Source organism: Bubalus kerabau, chromosome 19 (assembly GCF_029407905.1).
Source record: "Bubalus kerabau isolate K-KA32 ecotype Philippines breed swamp buffalo chromosome 19, PCC_UOA_SB_1v2, whole genome shotgun sequence".
NCBI lineage: Eukaryota > Metazoa > Chordata > Mammalia > Artiodactyla > Bovidae > Bubalus > Bubalus kerabau.
The window spans coordinates 63,173,248-63,187,171 of NC_073642.1; positions in this window are offsets into that span (position 1 = coordinate 63,173,248).

The following is a 13,924-nucleotide window of genomic DNA, read 5'->3' on the forward strand; positions in this document are numbered from 1 at the left end:
TTCTATGTTTTCTTTCTCTTGGAGAGTTGATGGAGTGTGTATACTAATAAATATATATATATATATATATATATATATACACACACACACATGATATGTAAGACAATTTATGTAATTTATATATTTTTAAGCTTTGCAAATATCTCACTCCAGTCTGGATTTATTACTCATCTTGTTCAAGATGCAGTGTTATCCCTCAAAACAAGGAATTATGTCTTTTATTACTTTCGAGCTATTTTCATCTGTCATTGTTTTTGACGATTCTTTCTATTCTCTCCCTTCAGTAGTTCTGTTAAATATTTGTTGGACCTTCTAATGCTGTCATCCATGAACCTTGATCTTTCCTCCATAATTTCTCTTTTCCACACCATGAGGTATTGAGGTAATAACCTCTGTTTACCCATTCTCCCTCAGCTATGTCTAATCTACTTTTCCACTCAGAAATGTAGAAAGTTTAAAAAAATAAGCACATATATGTGTGCGAATATGTATATATTATAAGCACATGTATGCACATACAACTTACATAAATATAAATAAATATCTATATTTTCCTTTATCTACTTAAAAAAATCTGAGTTAACCCTCTAATTTCAATCAACACAATACAGGCTGGAACCTGGTTTCCTCCTCTCCGTGTTTGTAACTACTTTCACAGCAGTAAGAAATGTGCATCCAATTATCTTCAGCATATTTACTCATTTGCTATAGTTTAGAATACACAGAAAGCCATTTCAGTATTGCTAAACCACACCACTGTGAAACGCAAACCTACTAACTAAAGTTCAAAATTTATTTACAACTTTTTACATACAATTTACACACTTTGAAGTGAACAATACAATTCAGGGCAGTTTGACAAATAAATACATCGTTGAAACCCATAACACCCCTAAGACATAAAACATTTTCATCCTCCAGAAATGTCCTTGTATTCTTTCCTAGTAAATCCTCACTTCTCATTTCCCAACTGGAGGCAACCACTGTTCTGATTTTTCACCATAGACTCATTTTGCTTGTCCTGGAATTTCCTATAAATGACATCACATGATATATTTTGTTTTGTGGGATACTTCTTTCATTCACTATAACATCACTAATATTGTTGAGTGCACCAGTAATTCACTTAAAGTTTCTGCTGAGTAATATTTTATGAAATTATGATTTTCTTCTCTTATGGACATTCAGATTATCCCCAGTTTTCAGCTATTATGAATAAAGTCATTATTCACATTTTCACACACATTTGTTTAAAGGCATATGTCTTTATTTTTACTTGATGAATCCCTAGGATTAGGATTGTGGTCAAAAGTAGGTCTATAGTTAAACTGTAAACTACTAAACTTTTTCAAATAGATTGTGTTATTTTACATTCCTGCTAGATCTACGTTCCACATGATCACCATCTGGACTTCAGCAGTCACTACCATTCCAGCCTTTATAGTGGGAGTATGGAGGCATCTTACTGTGCTTTCAGTTACATTTTCTTGATGTCTAATAAGACAGAAAACTTTTCAGGTGCTTAATGGCAATTTTCATGTGTTCCTTTGTGAAGTGTTTGTTCATATCTTTTGCTCATTTTATTTTTTTTAATTAAAATACATTTATTAACGTTTTGAAAAATTTGAGCTCTGGTAGTAATATGTGTGCTTCTTTATTAACATGTTAACTATAAGATCTAGCAGTGAGTCTGATGATGATCATAATTTTGAAGAAGTAATAGGCATAAGTGATATTTTTGAGATATCTAACAATTATATTTAGTATAACATCTGTGATGTCTATTCATGATGAGCACACAGGTACTATTATAAGTTGCTCCATTTTTGTAAAGGATAATGAAAGTAAAGGTACAGCCTTTATGTCCTCTAAGTTCTGAATACTGTAAGAATTTTTTCAGTTTGGCTCATGGACCCTAGTTAAGTTAAGAAAGGTTTTTTATTTCACAAATTATTATTTTTTCTTTTTTTTAATTTAAATGTATTTATTTTAATTGGAGGCTAATTACTTTACAATACTGTATTGGTTTTGCCATACATTAACATGAATCTGCCACTGGTGTACACGTGTTCCCCATCCTGAACCCCCTCCCACCTCCCTCCCCGTACCATCCTTCTGGGTCATCCCAGTGCACCAGCCCCAAGCATCCAGTATCCTGCATCAAACCTGGACTGGTGATTCGTTTCATTATATGATATTATTCATGTTTCAATGCCATTCTCCCAAATCTTCCCACCCTCTCCCTCTCCCACAGAGTCCAAAAGACTGTTCTATACATCTGTGTCTCTTCTACTGTCTCGGATACAGGGTTATTGTTACCATCTTTCTAAATTCCATATATATGCGTTAGTATACCGTATTGGTGTTTTTCTTTCTGGCTTACTTCACTCTGTATAATAGGCTCCAGTTTCATCCACCTCATTAGAACTGATTCAAATGTATTCTTCTTAATGGCCGAGTAATACTCCATTGTGTATATGTACCACAGCTTTCTTATCCATTCATCTGCTGATGGACATCTAGGTTGCTTCCATGTCCTGACTATTATAAACAGTGCTGCGATGAACATTGGGGTACACGTGTCTCTTTTGATTCTGGTTTCCTTGGTGTGTATGCCCAGCAGTGGGATTGCTGGGCCATAAGGCAGTTCTATTTCCAGTTGTTTAAGGAATCTCCACACTGTTCTCCATAGTGGCTGTACTAGTTTGCATTTCCACCAACAGTGTAAGAGGGTTCCCTTTTCTCCACACCCTCTCCAGCATTTATTGCTTGTAGACTTTTGGATCGCAGCCATTCTGACTGGTGTGAAATGGTACCTCAGAGTGGTTTTGATTTGCATTTCTCTGATAATGAGTGATGTTGAGCACCTTTCCATGTGTTTGTTAGCCATCTGTATGTCTTCTTTGGAGAAATGTCTGTTTAGTTCTTTGGCCCATTTTTTGATTGGGTCGTTTATTTTTCTGGAGTTGAGCTGCAGGAGTTGCTTGTATATTTTTGAGATTAGTTGTTTGTCAGCTTTTCCCTTTTGCTGTTGAATTGTAAGAACTCTTTATAGTCTGAATAAAAGCTTCTGTTAGATAATATTTTGCAATCTTTCTCATTCATTTTCTTAAATGTGTCTCTAGATAAGCAGAATTTAAAAAATAATGAAATAAATTTATTATTTTTTTTTTCTTTTACTGTTGTTGTGGCCATGCGTTCCGGGAAACAAACTCACTCAGAAGGACAATGCAGATAGTGGAGTGCAGTGTATCATACTGGTGGGCCCAAGGCAGAGTCTCCTCTTAGCCAAGGACCCTGACTAGTTTTTGTGAAAACCTTGTATACTCTAAGTATACGTGCTCAAACCCACCTCCCCAAATTCTCTGAAACTAGTCTGGAGAAAGGAAAAGAAAGATAAAATCAAAGTTAACCCATGATTCATATGTCTTAAGCCTAGGTAGTTAACAGTGGACAATTATCAAGAGGCCTGTGGTCACACCCCAATAAGCATAATAGAATTTATGATTTTATTTGGTTACACAGATAATTAGGGTATTCTTTTAGTTAACGGGGAGTCTAGGTATGCGCCCTGGGGCTCTTCCATCTGGTTTTCCAGTTGGTATGTCGTTTCCATAGATACAGGGCATGGAGCTCAAAGTCCACAGTCCAGCCCAGGATGGAGTCCTGCCTTCAAGATGGAGCCTGTTCTGTCTGTTCCCTCCTTCACTGCTACTGGGTTACTGAGTTACATGTTCTAAGAAAACTCTGTCTCCTCACAAGTGATGGAAGTATTCTCCCATGCTTTCCTATCTAAACGCGTCATAGTTTTAGCTTTTACATTAAATTAAAATTAATTTTGTCAGGTAAGTGTTGAGGTTCATTTTATTTGCATGTGAATATTCAGTTTGTTAAAGAGACTTTGGGGAATTCTCTGGCATCCAGTGGTTAAGACTGGACTTCCACTCCAAGGCACACAGGTTCAGTTTCTGGCCAGGAACTAGGATTCCACTGCACAGCACCTCCAAAAATTAAGGAAAAAAAAAAAAACAAACTTTGTATCCATCGTGTAATTCCTTTGATATTTTTGCTGAAAATCTAAAAGATGTCTTATTCTGTTTGACTGATTTACTTGTCTATTCTTAAGTCAACACCATGGTCTTGTTTAATGTATTAACTGGTGTGTTAACTAATGTTCTATCAATGTAATAATGCAATGGCTGTGTGGTAAAACTTGAAGCTTTATGTCAAATCCTCCAACTTGGTTCTACTTTTCAAGATTGCTTGGACGTTTTAGAGTCTTTACATTTTAGTATAATCTGCTTGTCATTTTTAAAAATCAGCTTGAATTATGGTTACAATAGTGCTGAATCTATGTGTGAATTTAAAAAGAATTACTATCTTAACAATATTGAGACATTGAGACTTCAGTTCATGAACATGGTTTATCTATTTATTTATGTTTCCTTAATTTCTCTCAGCAATTATTGTGGCTATTAGTCTAGAGGTTATTTACATAGTATGTTAAATTCATTACCAAGTATTTTATGTTACATAAAATGAAGTTTTATACTTTAATTCTCTAGTATATATAACATTTATTATTGTATATTGATCCTCTATTTTGAGCCTTTATTAGTTCTAAGTGTTTAGTCCACTTGCTTATTTATTTATGGGCTTCCCTGGTGGCTCAGATGGTAAAGAATCTGCCTGCAATGGGAGAGACTTGGGTTCATAATTTATTTATTAGAATACTGAGTACTCTATCTAACTAGTCAAGCTGTCTAAGAGACAGTTACCTTTTTCTTCTTAATGTTTATCTTTTATTTATTTTTTCCTGCCTTATTTATCTGATTAGAATCATCTTTACCTTATTCCTAATTTTAGGGGGAAATATTCAGTTTCTTAATTTAGTATGATGTTACAGATTTTTCATGCAATCTCTTTATCTGACTGTGAAAGTTCCCATCTACTCATGCATTACGGAGAGTTTTTATCCTTACTAACTGTTCACTTTTGACAGATGAAATTATCTCTACCTATGATTGATTTTCAAATGTTAAAAGTTTGCTCTTGGGAAAAAACTTCATTTGACCATGATGTTTGTAATTTTTCTTTTTACATACGACAGGGTTAAATATGTTGATCTTTTCTTAATGATTTAGAAATTTGTACTAATAATGAATATTGGTTTAAAAGTTACTTATTCCCAACTTTTATTTATTTTTTTTTTGTTTTCTTTAAATTTTATTTTATTTTTAAACTTTACATAACTGTATTAGTTTTGCCAAATACAACTTTTAGTATCAGTATGTTTTTGCTGGTTTTTTAAAACAACTTGGAAAATATTCATATTCTTGTTTCCAATTTTATCTTACATTGGTTTTGATAGGACTCTGTTCATTTTATTTAAATTGCCCATACTACTTTCTTAATATCCTTTTAAAGTCTTCAGTATCACTAATAATTTCCCATTATTTACTCTGAATGTTGATAATTTTGTCTCTAACGTTTTTGGAAAAGTTTTGATTGGAGTTTATTGATTTATTAATAATTTTGATAAAACAGATTTTGTCTTTTTAAAATTTTATTTGACATCCATTTCTAATTTATTAATTTCCACGTTTATCTCTATTTTATTTTTACTTATTTGGGGCTTAATTTGCTTTTCTTTCTTAACTTCTGCTGCAGGAAACCTAGGTTATACATTGTAAACTTTTCTACTATAATGTAATATAAGCATTTAAATAATATATAGACATACTTAGCATTTATGTAAACTTATTTACTATTATACAAATATATTTAAGCTATATATAATAATATATGCATTTAAAGTTATAAATTTGTATGTATGCCTTTCTCTAGTTGCATTCTGTAAATTTTGTTATGTTGTGCTTTTATTATCATTCAATTTAAAATATTTTTGAATTTCTCTTATTACTTCTTTGATTCCAAGTATTTAGAAATTTAAAGTGTGCTTAGTGGCTCAGTTATGTCTGACTCTTTGCCAGCCCACCAGGCTTCTCTGTCCATGGGGATTTTCTAGGCAAGAATGCTGGAGTGGGTTCCCATACCCTCCTCCAGAGGATCTTCCCAACCCAGGGATCGAACCCAGGTCTTCCACATTGAAGGTGGATTCTTTACTATCTGAGCCACCAATTTCTAACTATTGGGGCTTTTCTGGATATCTCATATTGATATCTAATTTTATTGTGGTCAAAGAATATGTTCTGCATTATTTTGTTCTTTTGAAATTTATTTAGACTTATTTTTAGCCCAGTATCTGATATATCTTTGTGAATAGTCCATGTACACTTTTAAAAAATATAATATCTGAAGTTTGAATGCATAAAGTATTATAGATGCAAATTAGGTCACATGGTTGGTACTTCCATTAAGATATGCTATATTCTTACTGATCATTTTACCTAGTTATACTTTAAGCATTTATATTTTAAATCTCTTTTGCTTGATGTTGACAATTTTTTTGTCTTTCTAATAAATTGAATCCTATTGTTAAATGCCCATCTTTTCTCAGAAAATATTTCTTGTGTTTGTCTATTTTGTCTGATATTAATGTAGTCATTGCATTTTTCTCATGGTTACTATTTTCATGGTGTTTATTTTTATTTTTCTATTATTTTCCTTTCATCTTATATGTGCCCTTGTATCTAAAGATCATCTTTGTTAGACAACATATAGTTGATAATGTTTTTATGTCCAATTTGGAAGCCTTTGCTTTTTATTTAGAGTGTCTTGTGTTTTATCTAATGGAATTATTAATACTTAAAAGTTACATAATAGCAAGTATTTGCTTCACTATTATAATTCATCAAGTTTAGTCCATCATTCTTTCATTTTCTTATTATTTTAGAATTTTTTTACATAATTGGGGATAATTAATAAATAATGATAAAAAAATCCTAAGGATGATTAAAGAGAAAAGTATTTCAGATATAAGAAAAATAGAATTACTAAGATCTTACCATGCACTTTAAATTAGAAATGAGTTCAGTGGGCCCAGGTGGTAACAGCAAGATAGAATGAGATTTATTCTATTAAAATATTCCTTAAAATGCTTTGGTCTTTGGAAGATTGTTGTGAAATAGCAAAAGCCACAGAACACCAGTTCTCATAAGTTCTGCTCAGAAAAGGATCATGATGGCAGAATAGGAAGACTCTGAGCTCACCTCCCAGCATGGACACATCAAATCTACAACTACATGTAGAGTATCTCTCACTGAGAACAACCTGAAGACTAGCAGAATGGCTCTTCTACAATGAAGGGAGTAAAGAAAGAACCACCGAAGTCTAGGAGGAGGTGGGGAGAAGTGATCCAGTCAGGACCTGCACCACTATTGGATGACCCTGAAGAGGAGAAAGATTACAAGCTTGAAGATCCTCCCCAAAGAATGAGCCCCATATTAGGCATCCAGCCTTGGCTCCAACACTGGGAAGATGAACTCCTGTAGCTGGTTTGAAAACCAGTGGGGTTCATAGCAGTGTTATAAGAACCAAAGATTCTACTCTTGAAGAGGACAGACACAGATTTTCTTGTTCTCAGTCCCAGCACAAAGGCAGACAAGTTAAATCTACCTGGTGCTCTGGACAGCCTGCCAGGACGGACCCAACATGCACCCCAGCCCACCTTGAACTCTAGGTCCAGACACCCCTGCTCTGGCCCTGCTTTTCCTTAAAGCAGATACTGCCATTGCCAATGCAAGTGCAGAAACCAGGGAAAGGATGGAACTAACTTGGGCTCTGATCTGGCCTTTAGCCACAGTAGAGAGTCAGGGCCAGCTCAAAAGTACAGGAAATATAGCCAGTATTTTACAACTTTTTATGGAGTATAATCTATAAAGATACTAAATCACTATGTTGCATGCCTGAATAATATTGTAAGTCAAATATACTTCAAAGCAAAAGAAAGGAAGAAAGTGGGCTATAGGATCCTGATGATACATCAATACTTAAGTACTTGCTAATTAATTCAATAACCTGGTTTGCCTCAGAGACAGTTTATACTAACTGTGTATTTCTTGTCTGTGGTCACATTTTCCTGTTGCATAACTACTATCTTTTGACTGTATCCCAGCTATTGTAAGAAGTACACTGCAGAGACTAGATTTAGCTATGTTCTTGTGAGAAGTGTAAATTTCTTTTCTAGCAAGCAATTAACTTGGTTGGAATGAAACTCCTAACTCTGCTGCTCTTAGGATAAATAATATCTTTTCAGCTTCTATTTGAGCCAGAGCCTATGGAATCTCTCAACTGTGGGTAGTTTAGCTGTTAGTCAAGGATTCAGGCAAGCTCATTGAGGACTCTGATTTTTAGCATCTTCCTCATTAATAGTTAGCCATGTAGCCATGTTTGCAGTCCTAGAATCTTCCCTCTTGTTCTGGAAGCCAGCAAGACAGCAACTTTCTCCTGCCTGTGCTACACAGGCTGGATCATGCTCTCAGGCCCAAAGTCACACACACACCAGGCTCATCCAGTTTGGTTCCTGCTTTTCAAGAACAGACTTCCCTCCAGTTTTTCTTTTTCTTTTTTGGAGAACTCAGGTTTATTTTGCTGCTGTGCCCAGAGGAGTTAACACTCTAAGCTATGAGCCCAAACAAAGAGGTTAGTTTTTCTACATTGATAGGCATGATTAAGCTGGTTTGCAGGGGCTAGGGTGATTGCAAAGAGCAGGACAAGGGTAAATGGGATAAGCTCCAGTTACTAGTATTGTGAGTCCCCACTTTCTGAGACCTACATGATTTAGACTTTGCAAGAAGCAAGCTGAATTACAGAGGCAGTTCTCTCCAGTTTTTCACCTGCTTTTGGTTACTCTCCAATGCCTTCAAATATTTGAAGGCATTGAATATTTTGTTTTTTAGGTTTTTTACAGTTGTTACTGTTCTAGGGTTAGCTCAACCAAACAGCCACCATTAATAGGAAATAAATTGTTTTCTTTTTTTAAATTTTAGTTTCAGCTACCATAATTTCTATTTCTAGAAGTCTTATATAATTATTTTTCTAATCTTATCATTTTTAAATGACAATATCCTTTTCTTTCCTTATGGTTTTAATTTTACTATTGTATCTCTTTAATAATCTCAAACAGGCTTATTATCTTTTGGATTATCCTAAAAGGCTTACCTGTCTCCTGCAAAACCTGTATACAGGTCAAGAAGCAATGATTAGAACCAGACATAGAACAACAGACTGGTTCAAAATTGGGAAAGGACTACGTCAAGGCTGTATATTGTCACACTGCTTACTTAACTTTTATGCAGAGTACACCATGAGAAATGCTGGACTGGATGAAGCATAAACTGGAATCAAGATTTCTGGGAGTAATATCAATCACCTCAGATATGCAGATGACACCATCCTTATGGCAGAAAGCAAAGAGAAACTAAAGAGTCTTTTAATTAAGGTAAAAGAGGAGAGTGAAAAACTGGCTTAAAATGCAACATTCAAAAAACTAAGATCATGGCATTTGGTCCCATCACTTCATGGCAAATAGATGGGGAAACAATGAAAACAGTGACAGACTTTATTTTCTTGGGCTCTAAAATCACTGCAGATGGTGACTGGAGCCATGGAATTAAAAGACGCTTGCTCCTTGGAAGAAAATATATGACAAACCTAGAGGGCATATTAAAAAGCAGAGACATTACTTTGCCAACAAAGGTCTGTATAGTCAAAGCTATGGTTTTCCTAGTAGTCATATATGGATGTGAGAGTTGGACCATAAAGAAGGCTGAATACCGAAGAATTGATGCTTTTGAACTGTGGTGTTGGAGAAGACTCTTGAGAATCCCTTGGACTGCAAGGAGATCAAACCAGTCCATCCTAAAGGAAATCAGTCATCAATATTCATTGAAGGGACGGATGCTGAAGCTGAAACTCCAATACTTTGGGCACCTGATATGAAGAACTGACTCATTGGAAAAGACATTGATGCTGGGAAAGATTGAAAGCAGGAGGAGAAGGGGCGACAGAGGATGAGATGGTTGGAAGGCATCACCGACTCAATGGACTTGAGTTTGAACAATCTCCAGGAGATGGTGAAGGACAGGGAAGCCTTACGTGCTATAGTCCATGGGGTCACAAAGAGTCCATCATGACTGAGCGACTAAATGACAACAACAAAAGGCTTATGGCCTCATCTATTGCCCCAGTGTGGGCATTAAATATCTAGGTTTCACCAAAACCTATAAACATAGCGAAGCCCTGTAGGCCACCACAATTTCAGCTCTAGCTTATATATGGCTTTGAGTTCCCTCTTTATTTCTGAAACCTGGAAATTTCTCTTCCTTTGAACTAATGTATGCATATTTACATTTTATTCATTATATTTCATTCTGTGTTTTTGCTTTCTTGGGCTTCCCTGATAGCTCAGTTGGTAAAGAATTCACCTGTAATGCAGGCGATCCCAGTCTGATTCCCAGTTTGATTCCTGGGTAAAGAAGATCTGCTTGAGAAAGGATAGGCTACCCACTCCAGTATTCATGGGCTTCCCTTGTGGCTCAGCTGGTAAAGAATCTGCCTGCAATGCAAGAGACCTGGACTCGATCCCTGGGCTGGGAAGATTGCCTGGAGAAGGGAGCGGCTACCCACCCCAGTATTCTGGCCTGGAGAATTCCATGGCCTGTGTTAGTCCATTGGGTCTCAAAGAGTCAGACAGGACTGAGCAACTTTCACTTTCACTTCTTTGCTTTCTTGGTAGGAAGAGGGAGATGGCTCCTTACTATCGTATGAAGTAAGGTTTCAAGTGCAATACTGAACATAAAGTCGAAATTGAATACAATGACCAACTGCCATGTACTTACAAAAATCAAAATTCAGGAAATCTGTAACGTGATAAATTACAAAAGTTTAGTCTTAAAAGGCCGCTAGCTTTTAGGAGTGCTCATTCTGTTTATCACACTAAGTCCTAACTCTGTTCTGTTATAAACATGCATGCATTTTCTTAACTGTATTGCTATCAGCAGTGGAAAGGGACTGCATTCCCACTGACTGGAATTCTTACAGCATAAGGCTTACAAAGACTTTGGTGTCCATTCCGTAAGCAACTTTACCAGTCGGCTGTGGCGGCCACAACGGGAATGACTACAACTCTGGCAATTCACAGAACTGAGGGGAATCCACACCAATGCTCTTCTGATATTCCAGTACCCTACAATTCCATGTTTGCAATTTCTCTAATTCCTTTGGAAGACTGGGCGAGTGGAATGTTGAAGTTTCCAGTAACCCAAAACCTCCACAGTCTGTCACACTTCAAACCCAGAGCTGTGCATCCAACCGAGAATTCAAAACACTATTTTCACACTTCACTTCTGACCAAAGGAAATGTGGTATGTTGGCTTTAGCTTTGAATTTCAATCAATTTAATTCAAAATATATGAAATCAAAGTGTATTTCCAGAACATCTGAGGGAGTCACCAAGTGCTTCGCTTCTTCTACCCTGTCCTGGTGAAGCTGGTTCTTATTTTGTGTGTTTCAAGTCCCTGTTTGAAGTTCATCCATGGGGCTCAAGTTCTGGCTTGGCTTTCATTCCATGCCACATTTGAAACTCACTTCTTATTTCACATGAAAACCAGGGGCAGAAGAACAAATGGGGACTGTGGGGAAAAAGGGTTAGAATTATGGCCCTCAGGAAAGAAGCCAAATCAGAGTTCTCTCTAAGAGTTTGAAATCAGACTGTAAAGGACATAGTAGATATTTGTTGGCAAAAATATCTTTTATTGAGCATCTACTGTGTGTGCCATGTTAGGACCTCATGTTAGAGGAAAAATAAATTGCTAGTCTTATAATAATAAGCCAGAGTCATGCAAGTAACCAGTAGTTAAGATAAAATGTGCTGAATCAATAATTCTAAGAGCACATAAAAACAGAGGTAGATTGTAGAAGACTTAAGAAAGGACTAGACATTTCAGTTGGATTTTGAATCATGAGCAAGCATTTTCCTGCTGATGTAGACAGGAAAGCTGTAGAAAATTAGGTCAAAGATACTTAGGGTGATGATGAGGGGCTGAATCTAGCCAGGATGGTCATACCAGTAAGCCAGGGTCAAGGTTGGGTTTGCTTGGCCAAGACCAAGCTAAAGCAGTTTGTTCTTTACTAAGAATAGTTAGGCGCTGAGAACCAGAGTAGAGGCCAAAGTCACATCTGTAAATATTTTGGATAATAATAACAATGATGCAATGAATATTTCATTAAGTGTCCACCTTGTGCTGGGTGGTATTCTAATCATTTACTCATATAAATTCATTTAATTTTTCTGTGCCTCCTGGAAGATGTTTATATTATCACTCTCATTTGAGTTTTATAGACAAAGAAACAGAGTAAGAGAAAAGATAAATGCATCCCCTAAGGTCACATGGATATCGGATGGCAGAGACAAGGAAGGTTTTCTTATGCTAGAGTCAATGTATCTAATTATAACTTTACCTGTCTTCTGGGAGGACACTGAGTTATAATATCCTGGGGTGAGATCTGGGGATGGGCATTTTAACAACTCCACACTTTAGGGAACCAAGAAGTCAGAACCCCTCAAGTATGGGATTGGAATGATAGGAATCAGGGATGGTCTGGGTGATGGTCCCGAACACTCCATCCCCATTCATACCAGGGGTCCTCTGTCAAGGCAGACAGGTGTGGAGGAGGACGTTGCTAGTTCAAGGGCTGAGGCTGATTGGACTGGAAGGAAGAGAGAGACAAGAGGCAGAACAACTGTGGGCTGTGTTTAGGCTGTGGATCTTTGTCAGTAGAGAATCTGGAAGTGAAAGACTCCTGGGATGATGGGGACAAACCAAAGAGGGCAGAGGGATGAAGGACTTGATAAAGATGTGGTCTCTTTCCTAAGTCATCAAGCTGGTGGTGGGTGACAGGTGTGGGTCATGGGGGTTACTGGGTGACACTACTACCTCCAAGCACTTCATTCATCGTAGAAACTCTTCCTTAAAAAAAATTGTTTCTAAGTATAGGTGCTTCCCTGGTGGCTGAGAGGTTAAAGTGTCTGCCTGCAATGCGGGAGACCTGGGTTCGATCCCTGGGTCAGGAAGATCCCCTGGACAAGGCAATGGCAACCCACTCCAGTATTCTTGCCTGGAGAATCCCATGGATGGAGGAGCCTGGAGGGCTACAGTCCATGGGGTTGCAAAAAGTCAGACACAACTGAGCAATCTCACTCACTCCCTCACTCATAGCTGCTTTATAATGTTGTGTTAATTTCAGTTGCACAGCAAAGTGAATCAGTGATATGTATACATATACCACTCTTTTTGGTATTTCCTTCCCATTTAGGTCACCACAGAGCACTGAGTAGAGTTCTCTGCGCTATACAGTTGGTTCTCATTAGTTATCCATTTTATACATAGTATCAATTGTGTATAGATGTCAATCCCAATCTCTCAGTTTGCTCCCCCCTTCCTCTCCTTGGTGTACATACATTTGTACATACCTGTGTCTCTATTTCTGCTTTGCAAAGAAGCTGTTCTTTTGAGAGGCATATCTAGAGCCAAGCCCAATAATCCTAGGGGCCATGGATGAAGGACAGTCTGAGCATGGACCGGGATGTTGGATCAGAAGCTCGAGAAGAGTATTCTGACCTCAGAGAAGATGGCATGAAGAAGGGATGGGGTTTGGTGGGCAGGCCAGTACCCAGGAGTCCACTCAAGTAATCCAGTTCCCATGGACAGGCTGTGCAGCTGTGTGAGGGGTAAGAGAATCCGTGTTGTCTTCGGAGTTGTGCAGGGCACAGCCTGCACAGCTGCGCGTGCTGACGCTCCTGTGGTTCCCAGGACTGCGAGTCTAGCCCTCACTTACTGTAGGAATGAGGATTTAACAATCCCAGTTCATAGGCCTGTTCCTACTACATACTTCTCAAGGCCAATCTCCGGAACTGTGCAAAGCTGGGGACATGGTAGAGAACTGACTTCTTAAGGAAGTA